General features: G+C 42.0%; 24 non-coding genes across 24 annotated transcripts; 16 read left to right on the plus strand and 8 right to left on the minus strand.

The window, feature by feature from the left end:
* The first annotated feature begins 1,029 nt into the window (after nucleotides 1–1,029).
* Nucleotides 1,030–1,111, plus strand: TRNAS-GCU (transfer RNA serine (anticodon GCU)). Its single transcript has one exon. It is a non-coding gene; the product is annotated as a tRNA-Ser (tRNA).
* Nucleotides 1,112–1,700: 589 nt separating this feature from the next.
* TRNAT-UGU (transfer RNA threonine (anticodon UGU)) lies at nucleotides 1,701–1,772 on the plus strand. Its single transcript has one exon. It is a non-coding gene; the product is annotated as a tRNA-Thr (tRNA).
* Nucleotides 1,773–2,946: 1,174 nt separating this feature from the next.
* Nucleotides 2,947–3,041, minus strand: TRNAI-UAU (transfer RNA isoleucine (anticodon UAU)). Its single transcript has 2 exons — nucleotides 3,004–3,041; nucleotides 2,947–2,982 (listed from the first exon to the last, which is right to left on the minus strand). It is a non-coding gene; the product is annotated as a tRNA-Ile (tRNA).
* A 1,679-nt stretch (nucleotides 3,042–4,720) lies between these two features.
* TRNAT-UGU (transfer RNA threonine (anticodon UGU)) lies at nucleotides 4,721–4,792 on the plus strand. The gene has a single exon. It is a non-coding gene; the product is annotated as a tRNA-Thr (tRNA).
* Nucleotides 4,793–5,952: 1,160 nt separating this feature from the next.
* On the minus strand, nucleotides 5,953–6,047 carry TRNAI-UAU (transfer RNA isoleucine (anticodon UAU)). Its single transcript has 2 exons — nucleotides 6,010–6,047; nucleotides 5,953–5,988 (listed from the first exon to the last, which is right to left on the minus strand). It is a non-coding gene; the product is annotated as a tRNA-Ile (tRNA).
* Nucleotides 6,048–6,459: 412 nt separating this feature from the next.
* On the plus strand, nucleotides 6,460–6,541 carry TRNAS-GCU (transfer RNA serine (anticodon GCU)). The gene has a single exon. It is a non-coding gene; the product is annotated as a tRNA-Ser (tRNA).
* Nucleotides 6,542–7,726: 1,185 nt separating this feature from the next.
* On the plus strand, nucleotides 7,727–7,798 carry TRNAT-UGU (transfer RNA threonine (anticodon UGU)). The gene has a single exon. It is a non-coding gene; the product is annotated as a tRNA-Thr (tRNA).
* A 1,160-nt stretch (nucleotides 7,799–8,958) lies between these two features.
* On the minus strand, nucleotides 8,959–9,053 carry TRNAI-UAU (transfer RNA isoleucine (anticodon UAU)). Its single transcript has 2 exons — nucleotides 9,016–9,053; nucleotides 8,959–8,994 (listed from the first exon to the last, which is right to left on the minus strand). It is a non-coding gene; the product is annotated as a tRNA-Ile (tRNA).
* A 412-nt stretch (nucleotides 9,054–9,465) lies between these two features.
* On the plus strand, nucleotides 9,466–9,547 carry TRNAS-GCU (transfer RNA serine (anticodon GCU)). Its single transcript has one exon. It is a non-coding gene; the product is annotated as a tRNA-Ser (tRNA).
* Nucleotides 9,548–10,732: 1,185 nt separating this feature from the next.
* On the plus strand, nucleotides 10,733–10,804 carry TRNAT-UGU (transfer RNA threonine (anticodon UGU)). Its single transcript has one exon. It is a non-coding gene; the product is annotated as a tRNA-Thr (tRNA).
* A 1,160-nt stretch (nucleotides 10,805–11,964) lies between these two features.
* Nucleotides 11,965–12,059, minus strand: TRNAI-UAU (transfer RNA isoleucine (anticodon UAU)). Its single transcript has 2 exons — nucleotides 12,022–12,059; nucleotides 11,965–12,000 (listed from the first exon to the last, which is right to left on the minus strand). It is a non-coding gene; the product is annotated as a tRNA-Ile (tRNA).
* Nucleotides 12,060–12,471: 412 nt separating this feature from the next.
* TRNAS-GCU (transfer RNA serine (anticodon GCU)) lies at nucleotides 12,472–12,553 on the plus strand. Its single transcript has one exon. It is a non-coding gene; the product is annotated as a tRNA-Ser (tRNA).
* A 589-nt stretch (nucleotides 12,554–13,142) lies between these two features.
* Nucleotides 13,143–13,214, plus strand: TRNAT-UGU (transfer RNA threonine (anticodon UGU)). The gene has a single exon. It is a non-coding gene; the product is annotated as a tRNA-Thr (tRNA).
* Nucleotides 13,215–14,896: 1,682 nt separating this feature from the next.
* TRNAS-GCU (transfer RNA serine (anticodon GCU)) lies at nucleotides 14,897–14,978 on the plus strand. Its single transcript has one exon. It is a non-coding gene; the product is annotated as a tRNA-Ser (tRNA).
* Nucleotides 14,979–15,567: 589 nt separating this feature from the next.
* Nucleotides 15,568–15,639, plus strand: TRNAT-UGU (transfer RNA threonine (anticodon UGU)). Its single transcript has one exon. It is a non-coding gene; the product is annotated as a tRNA-Thr (tRNA).
* A 1,174-nt stretch (nucleotides 15,640–16,813) lies between these two features.
* Nucleotides 16,814–16,908, minus strand: TRNAI-UAU (transfer RNA isoleucine (anticodon UAU)). Its single transcript has 2 exons — nucleotides 16,871–16,908; nucleotides 16,814–16,849 (listed from the first exon to the last, which is right to left on the minus strand). It is a non-coding gene; the product is annotated as a tRNA-Ile (tRNA).
* A 1,083-nt stretch (nucleotides 16,909–17,991) lies between these two features.
* Nucleotides 17,992–18,063, plus strand: TRNAT-UGU (transfer RNA threonine (anticodon UGU)). The gene has a single exon. It is a non-coding gene; the product is annotated as a tRNA-Thr (tRNA).
* Nucleotides 18,064–19,237: 1,174 nt separating this feature from the next.
* Nucleotides 19,238–19,332, minus strand: TRNAI-UAU (transfer RNA isoleucine (anticodon UAU)). The gene is made up of 2 exons: nucleotides 19,295–19,332; nucleotides 19,238–19,273 (listed from the first exon to the last, which is right to left on the minus strand). It is a non-coding gene; the product is annotated as a tRNA-Ile (tRNA).
* Nucleotides 19,333–19,744: 412 nt separating this feature from the next.
* Nucleotides 19,745–19,826, plus strand: TRNAS-GCU (transfer RNA serine (anticodon GCU)). Its single transcript has one exon. It is a non-coding gene; the product is annotated as a tRNA-Ser (tRNA).
* A 1,185-nt stretch (nucleotides 19,827–21,011) lies between these two features.
* On the plus strand, nucleotides 21,012–21,083 carry TRNAT-UGU (transfer RNA threonine (anticodon UGU)). The gene has a single exon. It is a non-coding gene; the product is annotated as a tRNA-Thr (tRNA).
* A 1,160-nt stretch (nucleotides 21,084–22,243) lies between these two features.
* TRNAI-UAU (transfer RNA isoleucine (anticodon UAU)) lies at nucleotides 22,244–22,338 on the minus strand. Its single transcript has 2 exons — nucleotides 22,301–22,338; nucleotides 22,244–22,279 (listed from the first exon to the last, which is right to left on the minus strand). It is a non-coding gene; the product is annotated as a tRNA-Ile (tRNA).
* A 1,083-nt stretch (nucleotides 22,339–23,421) lies between these two features.
* TRNAT-UGU (transfer RNA threonine (anticodon UGU)) lies at nucleotides 23,422–23,493 on the plus strand. Its single transcript has one exon. It is a non-coding gene; the product is annotated as a tRNA-Thr (tRNA).
* A 1,174-nt stretch (nucleotides 23,494–24,667) lies between these two features.
* Nucleotides 24,668–24,762, minus strand: TRNAI-UAU (transfer RNA isoleucine (anticodon UAU)). The gene is made up of 2 exons: nucleotides 24,725–24,762; nucleotides 24,668–24,703 (listed from the first exon to the last, which is right to left on the minus strand). It is a non-coding gene; the product is annotated as a tRNA-Ile (tRNA).
* Nucleotides 24,763–25,845: 1,083 nt separating this feature from the next.
* On the plus strand, nucleotides 25,846–25,917 carry TRNAT-UGU (transfer RNA threonine (anticodon UGU)). The gene has a single exon. It is a non-coding gene; the product is annotated as a tRNA-Thr (tRNA).
* Nucleotides 25,918–26,873: the final 956 nt, after the last annotated feature.

Here is a 26,873-nt window from a genome sequence, read left to right on the forward strand (position 1 = left end):
ACATTTAATAGGTTGAATGGTTTTGAAAAGTGAACTTCGAGCAGTAATTGTTGGTTTTTAAACTGCAAAGAAATTAAAAATTAATGTGGGATTGGAGGCACACTCTGAGCAGAAAAGCACCATAAGCTGCTATGGTGCAACTCAAGATGGTGAATAGAACCTTTAATATGATGATGCTCTTCTTTTGCTAGTTTTTTCGAGTCACCTTTTATTGTAAGTAGCTGATACAGCATTTTTTGCAGCTCTTCAGTTTATGGTTATCATGTGAGAACACTGTTTTCATCATATTTATTATTCTACAAATGTATTTTTAAATGCACTGATGTGGTGTTTGCATGAAATGCAAGATGGCACATCATGGAATGTTTAAACTGAGCATCGCGGAGGATATGTGATATTTGGCACCCAGAGGAGTAGGACACGTAGATCCTATAAGAAGTAAAGACTCTCTAGCAAGGGCCGTCCATACTCTGAGTTTAAACTTTACTTTTTGTGAAATGGTTTATGAAAATCAACACAGCTGCTACAGGTGAGGCTCGAACTCACAACCTCGGCATGGCTCAGTGCAAGTACTGCTGTATAAGTACCGCGCGCTAACCTATTGCGTAAACTGGAGCTCTCTCTTTTCACATCTCCCCAGGTGAGCCATCTACAGCTGACCAAGTAGATGACAGACACTGCTCCATCATTCACTGTGCAAGATCGACTCACATGCTAGCATGTTATCATGACTATTAAAAATACAGTCCAAACGGAATAGATTCTATAATTGTCCTATAACATATGCTCTGTCTATTCAAAACCCCATAGAATTATATCTTGACAGTTCTGACAAAGTCTAGGGGAATCTTATGAATATTTGTAATTAGCACATAGTAAGAATTTCCCAAAAATGAAATGTAGGTCCCTGATTGGGGGAAGACGTGGAATGTGAGATCTTGCCTCAGCTGTTTTTTTCTTTTTTAGGTACAGTATATTGACACTTCAGTACCTTTTGTGAAGCAAGGTTTCAGATGGGGCTGTAGGGCAGACGAGGTGGCCGAGTGGTTAAGGCGATGGACTGCTAATCCATTGTGCTCTGCACGCGTGGGTTCGAATCCCACCTTCGTCAGAAAGCCATCAGAGTCTCTTTTGATGGCCAGCATTTCTTGTAGTATAATTACACTCTCTTTCAAGACAGAGCCAGGATCCACTAGATGGGATCATCTGACTGTTCCATTTTAACAAATATGTCAAATAAAGTGAAGTATTTTGTGCGTAATAGAAATTAGATCTTTCATGGAGTTTCCAGAGGATTGCCTTTCACTCACTCCTGGCTTATTAACCAGTTTGGATAAATAGATTGATAAGAAAGCAGCTCTTACTCCTAAAGTTTAGGCCTTCTCAAATGAATGACTGTTAACATATGTCTGCCCCACAGAGACAGATCACTTCTAATAAGTGGGTTCTCTATATGTCACTGATTGCAGACATACTAACTAGAGCTATCGGTATGGTCTTGAATGCGAAAACTCTTATTTTCTCATATGAAAATGTAGTTTTTCATACTTCCAAAAAAAGTGCCTTAAGCATGGTCTTCAATGTGTGCGCGCACGTGGACATTCATATGCAACTACGTTTCCATACAGAGTCTCAAAATCATAGATATATTCATACCTCAGTAAGAATACATGTTGCAATTTACATCCTGCGTGCAGACTGGCCTTGTAGCTCAGTGGCAGAGCACTGGTCTTGTAAACCAGGGGTCATGAGTTCAAGCCTCATCAGGGCCTTTTTACATGAGTCTTTCTGTATGTTGTTTTCAAGTCATTCTTCCCTGGAGTCACACCTTGCTTTAGGATTGCTTATTGCCAAGCTTCCCTTTCCTGCTTTCATATTATCAAGAAAATATCATGAAGATCATTGAATTATACATTATTGCCTCACCCCTTCCGATCGCCTGACGAACGCCTGACAAACGCCATTCTCACCCTGCCGGGCAAGCCCTGCCGGGCAAAGCCAAATAAGCCATGCATATTTACAGTTCCTTTGAAAGGCAGAGCGAGGACTAGGACCTCTGTTCCGACTGAATCTGCATCCACAGAAAGGATGTTATAAGGCCCTACAAATTTCACCAAGGAGATGTGAAAGTCTTCCCCCATAAAATACTTTTTTTCCCAGATACCCCGGCTCTTAGGCAAATGAGGTTACTCCTCAAAACCCCACCCCCACTCACCATAAATATCCTTCTCTCCTGCTGTCCATTCAAATGATACAAGGTATCTTGTACATAGAGAGAAAGGGAGAATAGGCAGACTTGCTTCAAAGATTTGGTGACCTTGGAAGGGTGGGTTGAATGAAGAAGTGAACCTGGTTTCTGGGAAAGGAGTATCGAGATGAAGATGAGGAAAAGTGAACATGGACCACATTCATAGGTTAGAGAAATACATTTAATAGGTTGAATGGTTTTGAAAAGTGAACTTCGAGCAGTAATTGTTGGTTTTTAAACTGCAAAGAAATTAAAAATGAATGTGGGATTGGAGGCACACTCTGAGCAGAAAAGCACCATAAGCTGCTATGGTGCAACTCAAGATGGTGAATAGAACCTTTAATATGATGATGCTCTTCTTTTGCTAGTTTTTTCGAGTCACCTTTTATTGTAAGTAGCTGATACAGCATTTTTTGCAGCTCTTCAGTTTATGGTTATCATGTGAGAACACTGTTTTCATCATATTTATTATTCTACAAATGTATTTTTAAATGCACTGATGTGGTGTTTGCATGAAATGCAAGATGGCACATCATGGAATGTTTAAACTGAGCATCGCGGAGGATATGTGATATTTGGCACCCAGAGGAGTAGGACACGTAGATCCTATAAGAAGTAAAGACTCTCTAGCAAGGGCCGTCCATACTCTGAGTTTAAACTTTACTTTTTGTGAAATGGTTTATGAAAAACAACACGGCTGCTCCAGGTGAGGCTCGAACTCACAACCTCGGCATGGCTCAGTGCAAGTACTGCTGTATAAGTACCGCGCGCTAACCGATTGCGCCACTGGAGCTCTCTCTTTTCACATCTCCCCAGGTGAGCCATCTACAGCTGACCAAGTAGATGACAGACACTGCTCCATCATTCACTGTGCAAGATCGACTCACATGCTAGCATGTTATCATGACTATTAAAAATACAGTCCAAACGGAATAGATTCTATAATTGTCCTATAACATATGCTCTGTCTATTCAAAACCCCATAGAATTATATCTTGACAGTTCTGACAAAGTCTAGGGGAATCTTATGAATATTTGTAATTAGCACATAGTAAGAATTTCCCAAAAATGAAATGTAGGTCCCTGATTGGGGGAAGACGTGGAATGTGAGATCTTGCCTCAGCTGTTTTTTTCTTTTTTAGGTACAGTATATTGACACTTCAGTACCTTTTGTGAAGCAAGGTTTCAGATGGGGCTGTAGGGCAGACGAGGTGGCCGAGTGGTTAAGGCGATGGACTGCTAATCCATTGTGCTCTGCATGCGTGGGTTCGAATCCCACCTTCGTCGGAAAGCCATCAGAGTCTCTTTTGATGGCCAGCATTTCTTGTAGTATAATTACACTCTCTTTCAAGACAGAGCCAGGATCCGCTAGATGGGATCATCTGACTGTTCCATATTAACAAATATGTCAAATAAAGTGAAGTATTTTGTGCGTAATAGAAATTAGATCTTTCATGGAGTTTCCAGAGGATTGCCTTTCACTCACTCCTGGCTTATTAATAAGGGTGGGCGTAGTTCGCGAAGTAGCACTTCGCGAAGCTACGCAAAGTGAAGTTCGCACTACGCGAGCTACGCGTAGCACTTCGCGAACTGCGAAGTAACATGTTCGCACTGTGCAAGATGTTGTTTTCAATGATTGCACAGTGCGGACAAGCAACCGGCACTGTGCAATCATTGAAAATGGCATCTTGCACAGTGCGAGCTGTAGTTTTCTGCTGCTCGAGTAGATTTTTACTCGAGCTGCAGCTTTCTCAACGCGAACTGGTAGTTTCTCATCGCGAGCGGTCGCGAGCATACGCGACCCCTCGCAATGAGAAACCTGACCTTCTCGCGTTGGGAATCTCGCCGGGAGGTTTATTTTCCATGCTCGCGATCGCGAACAAGGAAAAAGTCTCGCCAGGATGTCATTTTGCTTGCTCGCGGTCGCCAACTTGACATTGAGGACCGCGAGCAAGCAAAAAATGACCGCAGCACTACGCAACACTATGCTACGCGTGTTCGCACTGTGCTACGTGCAGTTCGCGTAGTGCGAAGTAGCGCGAACTTCGCAAACTACGCGAGCGTAGCGTAGTGCTTCGCCCAGGCCTACTTATTAACCAGTTTGGATAAATAGATTGATAAGAAAGCAGCTCTTACTCCTAAAGTTTAGGCCGTCTCAAATGAATGACTGTTAACATATGTCTGCCCCACAGAGACAGATCACTTCTAATAAGTGGGTTCTCTATATGTCACTGATTGCAGACATACTAACTAGAGCTATCGGTATGGTCTTGAATGCGAAAACTCTTATTTTCTCATATGTAAATGTAGTTTTTCATACTTCCAAAAAAAGTGCCTTAAGCATGGTCTTCAATGTGTGCGCGCACGTGGACATTCATATGCAACTACGTTTCCATACAGAGTCTCAAAATCATAGATATATTCATACCTCAGTAAGAATACATGTTGCAATTTACATCCTGCGTGCAGACTGGCCTTGTAGCTCAGTGGCAGAGCACTGGTCTTGTAAACCAGGGGTCATGAGTTCAAGCCTCATCAGGGCCTTTTTACATGAGTCTTTCTGTATGTTGTTTTCAAGTCATTCTTCCCGGAAGTCACACCTTGCTTTAGGATTGCTTATTGCCAAGCTTCCCTTTCCTGCTTTCATATTATCAAGAAAATATCATGAAGATCATTGAATTATAAATTATTGCCTCACCACTTCCGATCGCCTGACGAACGCCTGACAAACGCCATTCTCACCCTGCCGGGCAAAGCCAAATAAGCCATGCATATTTACAGTTCCTTTGAAAGGCAGAGCTAGGACTAGGACCTCTGTTCCGACTGAATCTGCATCCACAGAAAGGATGTTATAAGGCCCTACAAATTTCACCAAGGAGATGTGAAAGTCTTCCCCCATAAAATACTTTTTTTCCCAGATACCCCGGCTCTTAGGCAAATGAGGTTACTCCTCAAAACCCCACCCCCACTCACCATAAATATCCTTCTCTCCTGCTGTCCATTCAAATGATACAAGGTATCTTGTACATAGAGAGAAAGGGAGAATAGGCAGACTTGCTTCAAAGATTTGGTGACCTTGGATGGGTGGGTTGAATGAAGAAGTGAACCTGGTTTCTGGGAAAGGAGTATCGAGATGAAGATGAGGAAAAGTGAACATGGACCACATTCATAGGTTAGAGAAATACATTTAATAGGTTGAATGGTTTTGAAAAGTGAACTTCGAGCAGTAATTGTTGGTTTTTAAACTGCAAAGAAATTAAAAATGAATGTGGGATTGGAGGCACACTCTGAGCAGAAAAGCACCATAAGCTGCTATGGTGCAACTCAAGATGGTGAATAGAACCTTTAATATGATGATGCTCTTCTTTTGCTAGTTTTTTCGAGTCACCTTTTATTGTAAGTAGCTGATACAGCATTTTTTGCAGCTCTTCAGTTTATGGTTATCATGTGAGAACACAGTTTTCATCATATTTATTATTCTACAAATGTATTTTTAAATGCACTGATGTGGTGTTTGCATGAAATGCAAGATGGCACATCATGGAATGTTTAAACTGAGCATCGCGGAGGATATGTGATATTTGGCACCCAGAGGAGTAGGACACGTAGATCCTATAAGAAGTAAAGACTCTCTAGCAAGGGCCGTCCATACTCTGAGTTTAAACTTTACTTTTTGTGAAATGGTTTATGAAAAACAACACGGCTGCTCCAGGTGAGGCTCGAACTCACAACCTCGGCATGGCTCAGTGCAAGTACTGCTGTATAAGTACCGCGCGCTAACCGATTGCGCCACTGGAGCTCTCTCTTTTCACATCTCCCCAGGTGAGCCATCTACAGCTGACCAAGTAGATGACAGACACTGCTCCATCATTCACTGTGCAAGATCGACTCACATGCTAGCATGTTATCATGACTATTAAAAATACAGTCCAAACGGAATAGATTCTATAATTGTCCTATAACATATGCTCTGTCTATTCAAAACCCCATAGAATTATATCTTGACAGTTCTGACAAAGTCTAGGGGAATCTTATGAATATTTGTAATTAGCACATAGTAAGAATTTCCCAAAAATGAAATGTAGGTCCCTGATTGGGGGAAGACGTGGAATGTGAGATCTTGCCTCAGCTGTTTTTTTCTTTTTTAGGTACAGTATATTGACACTTCAGTACCTTTTGTGAAGCAAGGTTTCAGATGGGGCTGTAGGGCAGACGAGGTGGCCGAGTGGTTAAGGCGATGGACTGCTAATCCATTGTGCTCTGCACGCGTGGGTTCGAATCCCACCTTCGTCGGAAAGCCATCAGAGTCTCTTTTGATGGCCAGCATTTCTTGTAGTATAATTACACTCTCTTTCAAGACAGAGCCAGGATCCGCTAGATGGGATCATCTGACTGTTCCATTTTAACAAATATGTCAAATAAAGTGAAGTATTTTGTGCGTAATAGAAATTAGATCTTTCATGGAGTTTCCAGAGGATTGCCTTTCACTCACTCCTGGCTTATTAATAAGGGTGGGCGTAGTTCGCGAAGTAGCACTTCGCGAAGCTACGCAAAGTGAAGTTCGCACTACGCGAGCTACGCGTAGCACTTCGCGAACTGCGAAGTAACATGTTCGCACTGTGCAAGATGTTGTTTTCAATGATTGCACAGTGCGGACAAGCAACCGGCACTGTGCAATCATTGAAAATGGCATCTTGCACAGTGCGAGCTGTAGTTTTCTGCTGCTCGAGTAGATTTTTACTCGAGCTGCAGCTTTCTCAACGCGAACTGGTAGTTTCTCATCGCGAGCGGTCGCGAGCATACGCGACCCCTCGCAATGAGAAACCTGACCTTCTCGCGTTGGGAATCTCGCCGGGAGGTTTATTTTCCATGCTCGCGATCGCGAACAAGGAAAAAGTCTCGCCAGGATGTCATTTTGCTTGCTCGCGGTCGCCAACTTGACATTGAGGACCGCGAGCAAGCAAAAAATGACCGCAGCACTACGCAACACTATGCTACGCGTGTTCGCACTGTGCTACGTGCAGTTCGCGTAGTGCGAAGTAGCGCGAACTTCGCAAACTACGCGAGCGTAGCGTAGTGCTTCGCCCAGGCCTACTTATTAACCAGTTTGGATAAATAGATTGATAAGAAAGCAGCTCTTACTCCTAAAGTTTAGGCCGTCTCAAATGAATGACTGTTAACATATGTCTGCCCCACAGAGACAGATCACTTCTAATAAGTGGGTTCTCTATATGTCACTGATTGCAGACATACTAACTAGAGCTATCGGTATGGTCTTGAATGCGAAAACTCTTATTTTCTCATATGAAAATGTAGTTTTTCATACTTCCAAAAAAAGTGCCTTAAGCATGGTCTTCAATGTGTGCGCGCACGTGGACATTCATATGCAACTACGTTTCCATACAGAGTCTCAAAATCATAGATATATTCATACCTCAGTAAGAATACATGTTGCAATTTACATCCTGCGTGCAGACTGGCCTTGTAGCTCAGTGGCAGAGCACTGGTCTTGTAAACCAGGGGTCATGAGTTCAAGCCTCATCAGGGCCTTTTTACATGAGTCTTTCTGTATGTTGTTTTCAAGTCATTCTTCCCGGAAGTCACACCTTGCTTTAGGATTGCTTATTGCCAAGCTTCCCTTTCCTGCTTTCATATTATCAAGAAAATATCATGAAGATCATTGAATTATAAATTATTGCCTCACCACTTCCGATCGCCTGACGAACGCCTGACAAACGCCATTCTCACCCTGCCGGGCAAAGCCAAATAAGCCATGCATATTTACAGTTCCTTTGAAAGGCAGAGCTAGGACTAGGACCTCTGTTCCGACTGAATCTGCATCCACAGAAAGGATGTTATAAGGCCCTACAAATTTCACCAAGGAGATGTGAAAGTCTTCCCCCATAAAATACTTTTTTTCCCAGATACCCCGGCTCTTAGGCAAATGAGGTTACTCCTCAAAACCCCACCCCCACTCACCATAAATATCCTTCTCTCCTGCTGTCCATTCAAATGATACAAGGTATCTTGTACATAGAGAGAAAGGGAGAATAGGCAGACTTGCTTCAAAGATTTGGTGACTTTGGATGGGTGGGTTGAATGAAGAAGTGAACCTGGTTTCTGGGAAAGGAGTATCGAGATGAAGATGAGGAAAAGTGAACATGGACCACATTCATAGGTTAGAGAAATACATTTAATAGGTTGAATGGTTTTGAAAAGTGAACTTCGAGCAGTAATTGTTGGTTTTTAAACTGCAAAGAAATTAAAAATGAATGTGGGATTGGAGGCACACTCTGAACAGAAAAGCACCATAAGCTGCTATGGTGCAACTCAAGATGGTGAATAGAACCTTTAATATGATGATGCTCTTCTTTTGCTAGTTTTTTCGAGTCACCTTTTATTGTAAGTAGCTGATACAGCATTTTTTGCAGCTCTTCAGTTTATGGTTATCATGTGAGAACACAGTTTTCATCATATTTATTATTCTACAAATGTATTTTTAAATGCACTGATGTGGTGTTTGCATGAAATGCAAGATGGCACATCATGGAATGTTTAAACTGAGCATCGCGGAGGATATGTGATATTTGGCACCCAGAGGAGTAGGACACGTAGATCCTATAAGAAGTAAAGACTCTCTAGCAAGGGCCGTCCATACTCTGAGTTTAAACTTTACTTTTTGTGAAATGGTTTATGAAAAACAACACGGCTGCTCCAGGTGAGGCTCGAACTCACAACCTCGGCATGGCTCAGTGCAAGTACTGCTGTATAAGTACCGCGCGCTAACCGATTGCGCCACTGGAGCTCTCTCTTTTCACATCTCCCCAGGTGAGCCATCTACAGCTGACCAAGTAGATGACAGACACTGCTCCATCATTCACTGTGCAAGATCGACTCACATGCTAGCATGTTATCATGACTATTAAAAATACAGTCCAAACGGAATAGATTCTATAATTGTCCTATAACATATGCTCTGTCTATTCAAAACCCCATAGAATTATATCTTGACAGTTCTGACAAAGTCTAGGGGAATCTTATGAATATTTGTAATTAGCACATAGTAAGAATTTCCCAAAAATGAAATGTAGGTCCCTGATTGGGGGAAGACGTGGAATGTGAGATCTTGCCTCAGCTGTTTTTTTCTTTTTTAGGTACAGTATATTGACACTTCAGTACCTTTTGTGAAGCAAGGTTTCAGATGGGGCTGTAGGGCAGACGAGGTGGCCGAGTGGTTAAGGCGATGGACTGCTAATCCATTGTGCTCTGCACGCGTGGGTTCGAATCCCACCTTCGTCGGAAAGCCATCAGAGTCTCTTTTGATGGCCAGCATTTCTTGTAGTATAATTACACTCTCTTTCAAGACAGAGCCAGGATCCGCTAGATGGGATCATCTGACTGTTCCATTTTAACAAATATGTCAAATAAAGTGAAGTATTTTGTGCGTAATAGAAATTAGATCTTTCATGGAGTTTCCAGAGGATTGCCTTTCACTCACTCCTGGCTTATTAATAAGGGTGGGCGTAGTTCGCGAAGTAGCACTTCGCGAAGCTACGCAAAGTGAAGTTCGCACTACGCGAGCTACGCGTAGCACTTCGCGAACTGCGAAGTAACATGTTCGCACTGTGCAAGATGTTGTTTTCAATGATTGCACAGTGCGGACAAGCAACCGGCACTGTGCAATCATTGAAAATGGCATCTTGCACAGTGCGAGCTGTAGTTTTCTGCTGCTCGAGTAGATTTTTACTCGAGCTGCAGCTTTCTCAACGCGAACTGGTAGTTTCTCATCGCGAGCGGTCGCGAGCATACGCGACCCCTCGCAATGAGAAACCTGACCTTCTCGCGTTGGGAATCTCGCCGGGAGGTTTATTTTCCATGCTCGCGATCGCGAACAAGGAAAAAGTCTCGCCAGGATGTCATTTTGCTTGCTCGCGGTCGCCAACTTGACATTGAGGACCGCGAGCAAGCAAAAAATGACCGCAGCACTACGCAACACTATGCTACGCGTGTTCGCACTGTGCTACGTGCAGTTCGCGTAGTGCGAAGTAGCGCGAACTTCGCAAACTACGCGAGCGTAGCGTAGTGCTTCGCCCAGGCCTACTTATTAACCAGTTTGGATAAATAGATTGATAAGAAAGCAGCTCTTACTCCTAAAGTTTAGGCCGTCTCAAATGAATGACTGTTAACATATGTCTGCCCCACAGAGACAGATCACTTCTAATAAGTGGGTTCTCTATATGTCACTGATTGCAGACATACTAACTAGAGCTATCGGTATGGTCTTGAATGCGAAAACTCTTATTTTCTCATATGAAAATGTAGTTTTTCATACTTCCAAAAAAAGTGCCTTAAGCATGGTCTTCAATGTGTGCGCGCACGTGGACATTCATATGCAACTACGTTTCCATACAGAGTCTCAAAATCATAGATATATTCATACCTCAGTAAGAATACATGTTGCAATTTACATCCTGCGTGCAGACTGGCCTTGTAGCTCAGTGGCAGAGCACTGGTCTTGTAAACCAGGGGTCATGAGTTCAAGCCTCATCAGGGCCTTTTTACATGAGTCTTTCTGTATGTTGTTTTCAAGTCATTCTTCCCGGAAGTCACACCTTGCTTTAGGATTGCTTATTGCCAAGCTTCCCTTTCCTGCTTTCATATTATCAAGAAAATATCATGAAGATCATTGAATTATAAATTATTGCCTCACCACTTCCGATCGCCTGACGAACGCCTGACAAACGCCATTCTCACCCTGCCGGGCAAAGCCAAATAAGCCATGCATATTTACAGTTCCTTTGAAAGGCAGAGCTAGGACTAGGACCTCTGTTCCGACTGAATCTGCATCCACAGAAAGGATGTTATAAGGCCCTACAAATTTCACCAAGGAGATGTGAAAGTCTTCCCCCATAAAATACTTTTTTTCCCAGATACCCCGGCTCTTAGGCAAATGAGGTTACTCCTCAAAACCCCACCCCCACTCACCATAAATATCCTTCTCTCCTGCTGTCCATTCAAATGATACAAGGTATCTTGTACATAGAGAGAAAGGGAGAATAGGCAGACTTGCTTCAAAGATTTGGTGACTTTGGATGGGTGGGTTGAATGAAGAAGTGAACCTGGTTTCTGGGAAAGGAGTATCGAGATGAAGATGAGGAAAAGTGAACATGGACCACATTCATAGGTTAGAGAAATACATTTAATAGGTTGAATGGTTTTGAAAAGTGAACTTCGAGCAGTAATTGTTGGTTTTTAAACTGCAAAGAAATTAAAAATGAATGTGGGATTGGAGGCACACTCTGAACAGAAAAGCACCATAAGCTGCTATGGTGCAACTCAAGATGGTGAATAGAACCTTTAATATGATGATGCTCTTCTTTTGCTAGTTTTTTCGAGTCACCTTTTATTGTAAGTAGCTGATACAGCATTTTTTGCAGCTCTTCAGTTTATGGTTATCATGTGAGAACACAGTTTTCATCATATTTATTATTCTACAAATGTATTTTTAAATGCACTGATGTGGTGTTTGCATGAAATGCAAGATGGCACATCATGGAATGTTTAAACTGAGCATCGCGGAGGATATGTGATATTTGGCACCCAGAGGAGTAGGACACGTAGATCCTATAAGAAGTAAAGACTCTCTAGCAAGGGCCGTCCATACTCTGAGTTTAAACTTTACTTTTTGTGAAATGGTTTATGAAAAACAACACGGCTGCTCCAGGTGAGGCTCGAACTCACAACCTCGGCATGGCTCAGTGCAAGTACTGCTGTATAAGTACCGCGCGCTAACCGATTGCGCCACTGGAGCTCTCTCTTTTCACATCTCCCCAGGTGAGCCATCTACAGCTGACCAAGTAGATGACAGACACTGCTCCATCATTCACTGTGCAAGATCGACTCACATGCTAGCATGTTATCATGACTATTAAAAATACAGTCCAAACGGAATAGATTCTATAATTGTCCTATAACATATGCTCTGTCTATTCAAAACCCCATAGAATTATATCTTGACAGTTCTGACAAAGTCTAGGGGAATCTTATGAATATTTGTAATTAGCACATAGTAAGAATTTCCCAAAAATGAAATGTAGGTCCCTGATTGGGGGAAGACGTGGAATGTGAGATCTTGCCTCAGCTGTTTTTTTCTTTTTTAGGTACAGTATATTGATACTTCAGTACCTTTTGTGAAGCAAGGTTTCAGATGGGGCTGTAGGGCAGACGAGGTGGCCGAGTGGTTAAGGCGATGGACTGCTAATCCATTGTGCTCTGCACGCGTGGGTTCGAATCCCACCTTCGTCGGAAAGCCATCAGAGTCTCTTTTGATGGCCAGCATTTCTTGTAGTATAATTACACTCTCTTTCAAGACAGAGCCATGATCCACTAGATGGGATCATCTGACTGTTCCATTTTAACAAATATGTCAAATAAAGTGAAGTATTTTGTGCGTAATAGAAATTAGATCTTTCATGGAGTTTCCAGAGGATTGCCTTTCACTCACTCCTGGCTTATTAACCAGTTTGGATAAATAGATTGATAAGAAAGCAGCTCTTACTCCTAAAGTTTAGGCCGTCTCAAATGAATGACTGTTAACATATGTCTGCCCCACAGAGACAGATCACTTCTAATAAGTGGGTTCTCTATATGTCACTGATTGCAGACATACTAACTAGAGCTATCGGTATGGTCTTGAATGCGAAAACTCTTATTTTCTCATATGAAAATGTAGTTTTTCATACTTCCAAAAAAAGTGCCTTAAGCATGGTCTTCAATGTGTGCGCGCACGTGGACATTCATATGCAACTACGTTTCCATACAGAGTCTCAAAATCATAGATATATTCATACCTCAGTAAGAATACATGTTGCATTTTACATCCTGCGTGCAGACTGGCCTTGTAGCTCAGTGGCAGAGCACTGGTCTTGTAAACCAGGGGTCATGAGTTCAAGCCTCATCAGGGCCTTTTTACATGAGTCTTTCTGTATGTTGTTTTCAAGTCATTCTTCCCTGGAGTCACACCTTGCTTTAGGATTGCTTATTGCCAAGCTTCCCTTTCCTGCTTTCATATTATCAAGAAAATATCATGAAGATCATTGAATTATACATTATTGCCTCACCCCTTCCGATCGCATGACGAACGCCTGACAAACGCCATTCTCACCCTGCCGGGCAAGCCCTGCCGGGCAAAGCCAAATAAGCCATGCATATTTACAGTTCCTTTGAAAGGCAGAGCGAGGACTAGGACCTCTGTTCCGACTGAATCTGCATCCACAGAAAGGATGTTATAAGGCCCTACAAATTTCACCAAGGAGATGTGAAAGTCTTCCCCCATAAAATACTTTTTTTCCCAGATCCCCCGGCTCTTAGGCAAATGAGGTTACTCCTCAAAACCCCACCCCCACTCACCATAAATATCCTTCTCTCCTGCTGTCCATTCAAATGATACAAGGTATCTTGTACATAGAGAGAAAGGGAGAATAGGCAGACTTGCTTCAAAGATTTGGTGACCTTGGATGGGTGGGTTGAATGAAGAAGTGAACCTGGTTTCTGGGAAAGGAGTATCGAGATGAAGATGAGGAAAAGTGAACATGGACCACATTCATATGTTAGAGAAATACATTTAATAGGTTGAATGGTTTTGAAAAGTGAACTTCGAGCAGTAATTGTTGGTTTTTAAACTGCAAAGAAATTAAAAATTAATGTGGGATTGGAGGCACACTCTGAGCAGAAAAGCACCATAAGCTGCTATGGTGCAACTCAAGATGGTGAATAGAACCTTTAATATGATGATGCTCTTCTTTTGCTAGTTTTTTCGAGTCACCTTTTATTGTAAGTAGCTGATACAGCATTTTTTGCAGCTCTTCAGTTTATGGTTATCATGTGAGAACACTGTTTTCATCATATTTATTATTCTACAAATGTATTTTTAAATGCACTGATGTGGTGTTTGCATGAAATGCAAGATGGCACATCATGGAATGTTTAAACTGAGCATCGCGGAGGATATGTGATATTTGGCACCCAGAGGAGTAGGACACGTAGATCCTATAAGAAGTAAAGACTCTCTAGCAAGGGCCGTCCATACTCTGAGTTTAAACTTTACTTTTTGTGAAATGGTTTATGAAAATCAACACAGCTGCTACAGGTGAGGCTCGAACTCACAACCTCGGCATGGCTCAGTGCAAGTACTGCTGTATAAGTACCGCGCGCTAACCTATTGCGTAAACTGGAGCTCTCTCTTTTCACATCTCCCCAGGTGAGCCATCTACAGCTGACCAAGTAGATGACAGACACTGCTCCATCATTCACTGTGCAAGATCGACTCACATGCTAGCATGTTATCATGACTATTAAAAATACAGTCCAAACGGAATAGATTCTATAATTGTCCTATAACATATGCTCTGTCTATTCAAAACCCCATAGAATTATATCTTGACAGTTCTGACAAAGTCTAGGGGAATCTTATGAATATTTGTAATTAGCACATAGTAAGAATTTCCCAAAAATGAAATGTAGGTCCCTGATTGGGGGAAGACGTGGAATGTGAGATCTTGCCTCAGCTGTTTTTTTCTTTTTTAGGTACAGTATATTGACACTTCAGTACCTTTTGTGAAGCAAGGTTTCAGATGGGGCTGTAGGGCAGACGAGGTGGCCGAGTGGTTAAGGCGATGGACTGCTAATCCATTGTGCTCTGCACGCGTGGGTTCGAATCCCACCTTCGTCGGAAAGCCATCAGAGTCTCTTTTGATGGCCAGCATTTCTTGTAGTATAATTACACTCTCTTTCAAGACAGAGCCAGGATCCACTAGATGGGATCATCTGACTGTTCCATTTTAACAAATATGTCAAATAAAGTGAAGTATTTTGTGCGTAATAGAAATTAGATCTTTCATGGAGTTTCCAGAGGATTGCCTTTCACTCACTCCTGGCTTATTAACCAGTTTGGATAAATAGATTGATAAGAAAGCAGCTCTTACTCCTAAAGTTTAGGCCGTCTCAAATGAATGACTGTTAACATATGTCTGCCCCACAGAGACAGATCACTTCTAATAAGTGGGTTCTCTATATGTCACTGATTGCAGACATACTAACTAGAGCTATCGGTATGGTCTTGAATGCGAAAACTCTTATTTTCTCATATGAAAATGTAGTTTTTCATACTTCCAAAAAAAGTGCCTTAAGCATGGTCTTCAATGTGTGCGCGCACGTGGACATTCATATGCAACTACGTTTCCATACAGAGTCTCAAAATCATAGATATATTCATACCTCAGTAAGAATACATGTTGCAATTTACATCCTGCGTGCAGACTGGCCTTGTAGCTCAGTGGCAGAGCACTGGTCTTGTAAACCAGGGGTCATGAGTTCAAGCCTCATCAGGGCCTTTTTACATGAGTCTTTCTGTATGTTGTTTTCAAGTCATTCTTCCCTGGAGTCACACCTTGCTTTAGGATTGCTTATTGCCAAGCTTCCCTTTCCTGCTTTCATATTATCAAGAAAATATCATGAAGATCATTGAATTATACATTATTGCCTCACCCCTTCCGATCGCCTGACGAACGCCTGACAAACGCCATTCTCACCCTGCCGGGCAAGCCCTGCCGGGCAAAGCCAAATAAGCCATGCATATTTACAGTTCCTTTGAAAGGCAGAGCGAGGACTAGGACCTCTGTTCCGACTGAATCTGCATCCACAGAAAGGATGTTATAAGGCCCTACAAATTTCACCAAGGAGATGTGAAAGTCTTCCCCCATAAAATACTTTTTTTCCCAGATACCCCGGCTCTTAGGCAAATGAGGTTACTCCTCAAAACCCCACCCCCACTCACCATAAATATCCTTCTCTCCTGCTGTCCATTCAAATGATACAAGGTATCTTGTACATAGAGAGAAAGGGAGAATAGGCAGACTTGCTTCAAAGATTTGGTGACCTTGGAAGGGTGGGTTGAATGAAGAAGTGAACCTGGTTTCTGGGAAAGGAGTATCGAGATGAAGATGAGGAAAAGTGAACATGGACCACATTCATAGGTTAGAGAAATACATTTAATAGGTTGAATGGTTTTGAAAAGTGAACTTCGAGCAGTAATTGTTGGTTTTTAAACTGCAAAGAAATTAAAAATGAATGTGGGATTGGAGGCACACTCTGAGCAGAAAAGCACCATAAGCTGCTATGGTGCAACTCAAGATGGTGAATAGAACCTTTAATATGATGATGCTCTTCTTTTGCTAGTTTTTTCGAGTCACCTTTTATTGTAAGTAGCTGATACAGCATTTTTTGCAGCTCTTCAGTTTATGGTTATCATGTGAGAACACTGTTTTCATCATATTTATTATTCTACAAATGTATTTTTAAATGCACTGATGTGGTGTTTGCATGAAATGCAAGATGGCACATCATGGAATGTTTAAACTGAGCATCGCGGAGGATATGTGATATTTGGCACCCAGAGGAGTAGGACACGTAGATCCTATAAGAAGTAAAGACTCTCTAGCAAGGGCCGTCCATACTCTGAGTTTAAACTTTACTTTTTGTGAAATGGTTTATGAAAAACAACACGGCTGCTCCAGGTGAGGCTCGAACTCACAACCTCGGCATGGCTCAGTGCAAGTACTGCTGTATAAGTACCGCGCGCTAACCGATTGCGCCACTGGAGCTCTCTCTTTTCACATCTCCCCAGGTGAGCCATCTACAGCTGACCAAGTAGATGACAGACACTGCTCCATCATTCACTGTGCAAGATCGACTCACATGCTAGCATGTTATCATGACTATTAAAAATACAGTCCAAACGGAATAGATTCTATAATTGTCCTATAACATATGCTCTGTCTATTCAAAACCCCATAGAATTATATCTTGACAGTTCTGACAAAGTCTAGGGGAATCTTATGAATATTTGTAATTAGCACATAGTAAGAATTTCCCAAAAATGAAATGTAGGTCCCTGATTGGGGGAAGACGTGGAATGTGAGATCTTGCCTCAGCTGTTTTTTTCTTTTTTAGGTACAGTATATTGACACTTCAGTACCTTTTGTGAAGCAAGGTTTCAGATGGGGCTGTAGGGCAGACGAGGTGGCCGAGTGGTTAAGGCGATGGACTGCTAATCCATTGTGCTCTGCATGCGTGGGTTCGAATCCCACCTTCGTCGGAAAGCCATCAGAGTCTCTTTTGATGGCCAGCATTTCTTGTAGTATAATTACACTCTCTTTCAAGACAGAGCCAGGATCCGCTAGATGGGATCATCTGACTGTTCCATATTAACAAATATGTCAAATAAAGTGAAGTATTTTGTGCGTAATAGAAATTAGATCTTTCATGGAGTTTCCAGAGGATTGCCTTTCACTCACTCCTGGCTTATGAACCAGTTTGGATAAATAGATTGATAAGAAAGCAGCTCTTACTCCTAAAGTTTAGGCCGTCTCAAATGAATGACTGTTAACATATGTCTGCCCCACAGAGACAGATCACTTCTAATAAGTGGGTTCTCTATATGTCACTGATTGCAGACATACTAACTAGAGCTATCGGTATGGTCTTGAATGCGAAAACTCTTATTTTCTCATATGAAAATGTAGTTTTTCATACTTCCAAAAAAAGTGCCTTAAGCATGGTCTTCAATGTGTGCGCGCACGTGGACATTCATATGCAACTACGTTTCCATACAGAGTCTCAAAATCATAGATATATTCATACCTCAGTAAGAATACATGTTGCAATTTACATCCTGTGTGCAGACTGGCCTTGTAGCTCAGTGGCAGAGCACTGGTCTTGTAAACCAGGGGTCATGAGTTCAAGCCTCATCAGGGCCTTTTTACATGAGTCTTTCTGTATTTTGTTTTCAAGTCATTCTTCCCTGGAGTCACACCTTGCTTTAGGATTGCTTATTGCCAAGCTTCCCTTTCCTGCTTTCATATTATCAAGAAAATATCATGAAGATCATTGAATTATAAATTATTGCCTCACCCCTTCCGATCGCCTGACGAACGCCTGACAAACGCCATTCTCACCCTGCCGGGCAAGCCCTGCCGGGCAAAGCCAAATAAGCCATGCATATTTACAGTTCCTTTGAAAGGCAGAGCGAGGACTAGGACCTCTGTTCCGACTGAATCTGCATCCACAGAAAGGATGTTATAAGGCCCTACAAATTTCACCAAGGAGATGTGAAAGTCTTCCCCCATAAAATACTTTTTTTCCCAGATACCCCGGCTCTTAGGCAAATGAGGTTACTCCTCAAAACCCCACCCCCACTCACCATAAATATCCTTCTCTCCTGCTGTCCATTCAAATGATACAAGGTATCTTGTACATAGAGAGAAAGGGAGAATAGGCAGACTTGCTTCAAAGATTTGGTGACCTTGGATGGGTGGGTTGAATGAAGAAGTGAACCTGGTTTCTGGGAAAGGAGTATCGAGATGAAGATGAGGAAAAGTGAACATGGACCACATTCATAGGTTAGAGAAATACATTTAATAGGTTGAATGGTTTTGAAAAGTGAACTTCGAGCAGTAATTGTTGGTTTTTAAACTGCAAAGAAATTAAAAATGAATGTGGGATTGGAGGCACACTCTGAGCAGAAAAGCACCATAAGCTGCTATGGTGCAACTCAAGATGGTGAATAGAACCTTTAATATGATGATGCTCTTCTTTTGCTAGTTTTTTCGAGTCACCTTTTATTGTAAGTAGCTGATACAGCATTTTTTGCAGCTCTTCAGTTTATGGTTATCATGTGAGAACACAGTTTTCATCATATTTATTATTCTGCAAATGTATTTTTAAATGCACTGATGTGGTGTTTGCATGAAATGCAAGATGGCACATCATGGAATGTTTAAACTGAGCATCGCGGAGGATATGTGATATTTGGCACCCAGAGGAGTAGGACACGTAGATCCTATAAGAAGTAAAGACTCTCTAGCAAGGGCCGTCCATACTCTGAGTTTAAACTTTACTTTTTGTGAAATGGTTTATGAAAAACAACACGGCTGCTCCAGGTGAGGCTCGAACTCACAACCTCGGCATGGCTCAGTGCAAGTACTGCTGTATAAGTACCGCGCGCTAACCGATTGCGCCACTGGAGCTCTCTCTTTTCACATCTCCCCAGGTGAGCCATCTACAGCTGACGAAGTAGATGACAGACACTGCTCCATCATTCACTGTGCAAGATCGACTCACATGCTAGCATGTTATCATGACTATTAAAAATACAGTCCAAACGGAATAGATTCTATAATTGTCCTATAACATATGCTCTGTCTATTCAAAACCCCATAGAATTATATCTTGACAGTTCTGACAAAGTCTAGGGGAATCTTATGAATATTTGTAATTAGCACATAGTAAGAATTTCCCAAAAATGAAATGTAGGTCCCTGATTGGGGGAAGACGTGGAATGTGAGATCTTGCCTCAGCTGTTTTTTTCTTTTTTAGGTACAGTATATTGACACTTCAGTACCTTTTGTGAAGCAAGGTTTCAGATGGGGCTGTAGGGCAGACGAGGTGGCCGAGTGGTTAAGGCGATGGACTGCTAATCCATTGTGCTCTGCACGCGTGGGTTCGAATCCCACCTTCGTCGGAAAGCCATCAGAGTCTCTTTTGATGGCCAGCATTTCTTGTAGTATAATTACACTCTCTTTCAAGACAGAGCCAGGATCCGCTAGATGGGATCATCTGACTGTTCCATTTTAACAAATATGTCAAATAAAGTGAAGTATTTTGTGCGTAATAGAAATTAGATCTTTCATGGAGTTTCCAGAGGATTGCCTTTCACTCACTCCTGGCTTATTAATAAGGGTGGGCGTAGTTCGCGAAGTAGCACTTCGCGAAGCTACGCAAAGTGAAGTTCGCACTACGCGAGCTACGCGTAGCACTTCGCGAACTGCGAAGTAACATGTTCGCACTGTGCAAGATGTTGTTTTCAATGATTGCACAGTGCGGACAAGCAACCGGCACTGTGCAATCATTGAAAATGGCATCTTGCACAGTGCGAGCTGTAGTTTTCTGCTGCTCGAGTAGATTTTTACTCGAGCTGCAGCTTTCTCAACGCGAACTGGTAGTTTCTCATCGCGAGCGGTCGCGAGCATACGCGACCCCTCGCAATGAGAAACCTGACCTTCTCGCGTTGGGAATCTCGCCGGGAGGTTTATTTTCCATGCTCGCGATCGCGAACAAGGAAAAAGTCTCGCCAGGATGTCATTTTGCTTGCTCGCGGTCGCCAACTTGACATTGAGGACCGCGAGCAAGCAAAAAATGACCGCAGCACTACGCAACACTATGCTACGCGTGTTCGCACTGTGCTACGTGCAGTTCGCGTAGTGCGAAGTAGCGCGAACTTCGCAAACTACGCGAGCGTAGCGTAGTGCTTCGCCCAGGCCTACTTATTAACCAGTTTGGATAAATAGATTGATAAGAAAGCAGCTCTTACTCCTAAAGTTTAGGCCGTCTCAAATGAATGACTGTTAACATATGTCTGCCCCACAGAGACAGATCACTTCTAATAAGTGGGTTCTCTATATGTCACTGATTGCAGACATACTAACTAGAGCTATCGGTATGGTCTTGAATGCGAAAACTCTTATTTTCTCATATGTAAATGTAGTTTTTCATACTTCCAAAAAAAGTGCCTTAAGCATGGTCTTCAATGTGTGCGCGCACGTGGACATTCATATGCAACTACGTTTCCATACAGAGTCTCAAAATCATAGATATATTCATACCTCAGTAAGAATACATGTTGCAATTTACATCCTGCGTGCAGACTGGCCTTGTAGCTCAGTGGCAGAGCACTGGTCTTGTAAACCAGGGGTCATGAGTTCAAGCCTCATCAGGGCCTTTTTACATGAGTCTTTCTGTATGTTGTTTTCAAGTCATTCTTCCCGGAAGTCACACCTTGCTTTAGGATTGCTTATTGCCAAGCTTCCCTTTCCTGCTTTCATATTATCAAGAAAATATCATGAAGATCATTGAATTATAAATTATTGCCTCACCACTTCCGATCGCCTGACGAACGCCTGACAAACGCCATTCTCACCCTGCCGGGCAAAGCCAAATAAGCCATGCATATTTACAGTTCCTTTGAAAGGCAGAGCTAGGACTAGGACCTCTGTTCCGACTGAATCTGCATCCACAGAAAGGATGTTATAAGGCCCTACAAATTTCACCAAGGAGATGTGAAAGTCTTCCCCCATAAAATACTTTTTTTCCCAGATACCCCGGCTCTTAGGCAAATGAGGTTACTCCTCAAAACCCCACCCCCACTCACCATAAATATCCTTCTCTCCTGCTGTCCATTCAAATGATACAAGGTATCTTGTACATAGAGAGAAAGGGAGAATAGGCAGACTTGCTTCAAAGATTTGGTGACCTTGGAAGGGTGGGTTGAATGAAGAAGTGAACCTGGTTTCTGGGAAAGGAGTATCGAGATGAAGATGAGGAAAAGTGAACATGGACCACATTCATAGGTTAGAGAAATACATTTAATAGGTTGAATGGTTTTGAAAAGTGAACTTCGAGCAGTAATTGTTGGTTTTTAAACTGCAAAGAAATTAAAAATGAATGTGGGATTGGAGGCACACTCTGAGCAGAAAAGCACCATAAGCTGCTATGGTGCAACTCAAGATGGTGAATAGAACCTTTAATATGATGATGCTCTTCTTTTGCTAGTTTTTTCGAGTCACCTTTTATTGTAAGTAGCTGATACAGCATTTTTTGCAGCTCTTCAGTTTATGGTTATCATGTGAGAACACTGTTTTCATCATATTTATTATTCTACAAATGTATTTTTAAATGCACTGATGTGGTGTTTGCCTGAAATGCAAGATGGCACATCATGGAATGTTTAAACTGAGCATCGCGGAGGATATGTGATATTTGGCACCCAGAGGAGTAGGACACGTAGATCCTATAAGAAGTAAAGACTCTCTAGCAAGGGCCGTCCATACTCTGAGTTTAAACTTTACTTTTTGTGAAATGGTTTATGAAAAACAACACGGCTGCTCCAGGTGAGGCTCGAACTCACAACCTCGGCATGGCTCAGTGCAAGTACTGCTGTATAAGTACCGCGCGCTAACCGATTGCGCCACTGGAGCTCTCTCTTTTCACATCTCCCCAGGTGAGCCATCTACAGCTGACCAAGTAGATGACAGACACTGCTCCATCATTCACTGTGCAAGATCGACTCACATGCTAGCATGTTATCATGACTATTAAAAATACAGTCCAAACGGAATAGATTCTATAATTGTCCTATAACATATGCTCTGTCTATTCAAAACCCCATAGAATTATATCTTGACAGTTCTGACAAAGTCTAGGGGAATCTTATGAATATTTGTAATTAGCACATAGTAAGAATTTCCCAAAAATGAAATGTAGGTCCCTGATTGGGGGAAGACGTGGAATGTGAGATCTTGCCTCAGCTGTTTTTTTCTTTTTTAGGTACAGTATATTGACACTTCAGTACCTTTTGTGAAGCAAGGTTTCAGATGGGGCTGTAGGGCAGACGAGGTGGCCGAGTGGTTAAGGCGATGGACTGCTAATCCATTGTGCTCTGCATGCGTGGGTTCGAATCCCACCTTTGTCGGAAAGCCATCAGAGTCTCTTTTGATGGCCAGCATTTCTTGTAGTATAATTACACTCTCTTTCAAGACAGAGCCAGGATCCGCTAGATGGGATCATCTGACTGTTCCATATTAACAAATATGTCAAATAAAGTGAAGTATTTTGTGCGTAATAGAAATTAGATCTTTCATGGAGTTTCCAGAGGATTGCCTTTCACTCACTCCTGGCTTATGAACCAGTTTGGATAAATAGATTGATAAGAAAGCAGCTCTTACTCCTAAAGTTTAGGCCGTCTCAAATGAATGACTGTTAACATATGTCTGCCCCACAGAGACAGATCACTTCTAATAAGTGGGTTCTCTATATGTCACTGATTGCAGACATACTAACTAGAGCTATCGGTATGGTCTTGAATGCGAAAACTCTTATTTTCTCATATGAAAATGTAGTTTTTCATACTTCCAAAAAAAGTGCCTTAAGCATGGTCTTCAATGTGTGCGCGCACGTGGACATTCATATGCAACTACGTTTCCATACAGAGTCTCAAAATCATAGATATATTCATACCTCAGTAAGAATACATGTTGCAATTTACATCCTGTGTGCAGACTGGCCTTGTAGCTCAGTGGCAGAGCACTGGTCTTGTAAACCAGGGGTCATGAGTTCAAGCCTCATCAGGGCCTTTTTACATGAGTCTTTCTGTATTTTGTTTTCAAGTCATTCTTCCCTGGAGTCACACCTTGCTTTAGGATTGCTTATTGCCAAGCTTCCCTTTCCTGCTTTCATATTATCAAGAAAATATCATGAAGATCATTGAATTATAAATTATTGCCTCACCCCTTCCGATCGCCTGACGAACGCCTGACAAACGCCATTCTCACCCTGCCGGGCAAGCCCTGCCGGGCAAAGCCAAATAAGCCATGCATATTTACAGTTCCTTTGAAAGGCAGAGCGAGGACTAGGACCTCTGTTCCGACTGAATCTGCATCCACAGAAAGGATGTTATAAGGCCCTACAAATTTCACCAAGGAGATGTGAAAGTCTTCCCCCATAAAATACTTTTTTTCCCAGATACCCCGGCTCTTAGGCAAATGAGGTTACTCCTCAAAACCCCACCCCCACTCACCATAAATATCCTTCTCTCCTGCTGTCCATTCAAATGATACAAGGTATCTTGTACATAGAGAGAAAGGGAGAATAGGCAGACTTGCTTCAAAGATTTGGTGACCTTGGATGGGTGGGTTGAATGAAGAAGTGAACCTGGTTTCTGGGAAAGGAGTATCGAGATGAAGATGAGGAAAAGTGAACATGGACCACATTCATAGGTTAGAGAAATACATTTAATAGGTTGAATGGTTTTGAAAAGTGAACTTCGAGCAGTAATTGTTGGTTTTTAAACTGCAAAGAAATGAAAAATGAATGTGGGATTGGAGGCACACTCTGAACAGAAAAGCACCATAAGCTGCTATGGTGCAACTCAAGATGGTGAATAGAACCTTTAATATGATGATGCTCTTCTTTTGCTAGTTTTTTCGAGTCACCTTTTATTGTAAGTAGCTGATACAGCATTTTTTGCAGCTCTTCAGTTTATGGTTATCATGTGAGAACACTGTTTTCATCATATTTATTATTCTACAAATGTATTTTTAAATGCACTGATGTGGTGTTTGCATGAAATGCAAGATGGCACATCATGGAATGTTTAAACTGAGCATCGCGGAGGATATGTGATATTTGGCACCCAGAGGAGTAGGACACGTAGATCCTATAAGAAGTAAAGACTCTCTAGCAAGGGCCGTCCATACTCTGAGTTTAAACTTTACTTTTTGTGAAATGGTTTATGAAAAACAACACGGCTGCTCCAGGTGAGGCTCGAACTCACAACCTCGGCATGGCTCAGTGCAAGTACTGCTGTATAAGTACCGCGCGCTAACCGATTGCGCCACTGGAGCTCTCTCTTTTCACATCTCCCCAGGTGAGCCATCTACAGCTGACTAAGTAGATGACAGACACTGCTCCATCATTCACTGTGCAAGATCGACTCACATGCTAGCATGTTATCATGACTATTAAAAATACAGTCCAAACGGAATAGATTCTATAATTGTCCTATAACATATGCTCTGTCTATTCAAAACCCCATAGAATTATATCTTGACAGTTCTGACAAAGTCTAGGGGAATCTTATGAATATTTGTAATTAGCACATAGTAAGAATTTCCCAAAAATGAAATGTAGGTCCCTGATTGGGGGAAGACGTGGAATGTGAGATCTTGCCTCAGCTGTTTTTTTCTTTTTTAGGTACAGTATATTGACACTTCAGTACCTTTTGTGAAGCAAGGTTTCAGATGGGGCTGTAGGGCAGACAAGGTGGCCGAGTGGTTAAGGCGATGGACTGCTAATCCATTGTGCTCTGCATGCGTGGGTTCGAATCCCACCTTCGTCGGAAAGCCATCAGAGTCTCTTTTGATGGCCAGCATTTCTTGTAGTATAATTACACTCTCTTTCAAGACAGAGCCAGGATCTGCTAGATGGGATCATCTGACTGTTCCATATTAACAAATATGTCAAATAAAGTGAAGTATTTTGTGCGTAATAGAAATTAGATCTTTCATGGAGTTTCCAGAGGATTGCCTTTCACTCACTCCTGGCTTATGAACCAGTTTGGATAAATAGATTGATAAGAAAGCAGCTCTTACTCCTAAAGTTTAGGCCGTCTCAAATGAATGACTGTTAACATATGTCTGCCCCACAGAGACAGATCACTTCTAATAAGTGGGTTCTCTATATGTCACTGATTGCAGACATACTAACTAGAGCTATCGGTATGGTCTTGAATGCGAAAACTCTTATTTTCTCATATGAAAATGTAGTTTTTCATACTTCCAAAAAAAGTGCCTTAAGCATGGTCTTCAATGTGTGCGCGCACGTGGACATTCATATGCAACTACGTTTCCATACAGAGTCTCAAAATCATAGATATATTCATACCTCAGTAAGAATACATGTTGCAATTTACATCCTGTGTGCAGACTGGCCTTGTAGCTCAGTGGCAGAGCACTGGTCTTGTAAACCAGGGGTCATGAGTTCAAGCCTCATCAGGGCCTTTTTACATGAGTCTTTCTGTATTTTGTTTTCAAGTCATTCTTCCCTGGAGTCACACCTTGCTTTAGGATTGCTTATTGCCAAGCTTCCCTTTCCTGCTTTCATATTATCAAGAAAATATCATGAAGATCATTGAATTATAAATTATTGCCTCACCCCTTCCGATCGCCTGACGAACGCCTGACAAACGCCATTCTCACCCTGCCGGGCAAGCCCTGCCGGGCAAAGCCAAATAAGCCATGCATATTTACAGTTCCTTTGAAAGGCAGAGCGAGGACTAGGACCTCTGTTCCGACTGAATCTGCATCCACAGAAAGGATGTTATAAGGCCCTACAAATTTCACCAAGGAGATGTGAAAGTCTTCCCCCATAAAATACTTTTTTTCCCAGATACCCCGGCTCTTAGGCAAATGAGGTTACTCCTCAAAACCCCACCCCCACTCACCATAAATATCCTTCTCTCCTGCTGTCCATTCAAATGATACAAGGTATCTTGTACATAGAGAGAAAGGGAGAATAGGCAGACTTGCTTCAAAGATTTGGTGAATTTGGATGGGTGGGTTGAATGAAGAAGTGAACCTGGTTTCTGGGAAAGGAGTATCGAGATGAAGATGAGGAAAAGTGAACATGGACCACATTCATAGGTTAGAGAAATACATTTAATAGGTTGAATGGTTTTGAAAAGTGAACTTCGAGCAGTAATTGTTGGTTTTTAAAGTGCAAAGAAATGAAAAATGAATGTGGGATTGGAGGCACACTCTGAACAGAAAAGCACCATAAGCTGCTATGGTGCAACTCAAGATGGTGAATAGAACCTTTAATATGATGATGCTCTTCTTTTGCTAGTTTTTTCGAGTCACCTTTTATTGTAAGTAGCTGATACAGCATTTTTTGCAGCTCTTCAGTTTATGGTTATCATGTGAGAACACAGTTTTCATCATATTTATTATTCTACAAA

This window comes from Triturus cristatus, chromosome 12, assembly GCF_964204655.1.
Source record: "Triturus cristatus chromosome 12, aTriCri1.1, whole genome shotgun sequence".
Classification (NCBI taxonomy): Eukaryota; Metazoa; Chordata; class Amphibia; order Caudata; family Salamandridae; genus Triturus; species Triturus cristatus.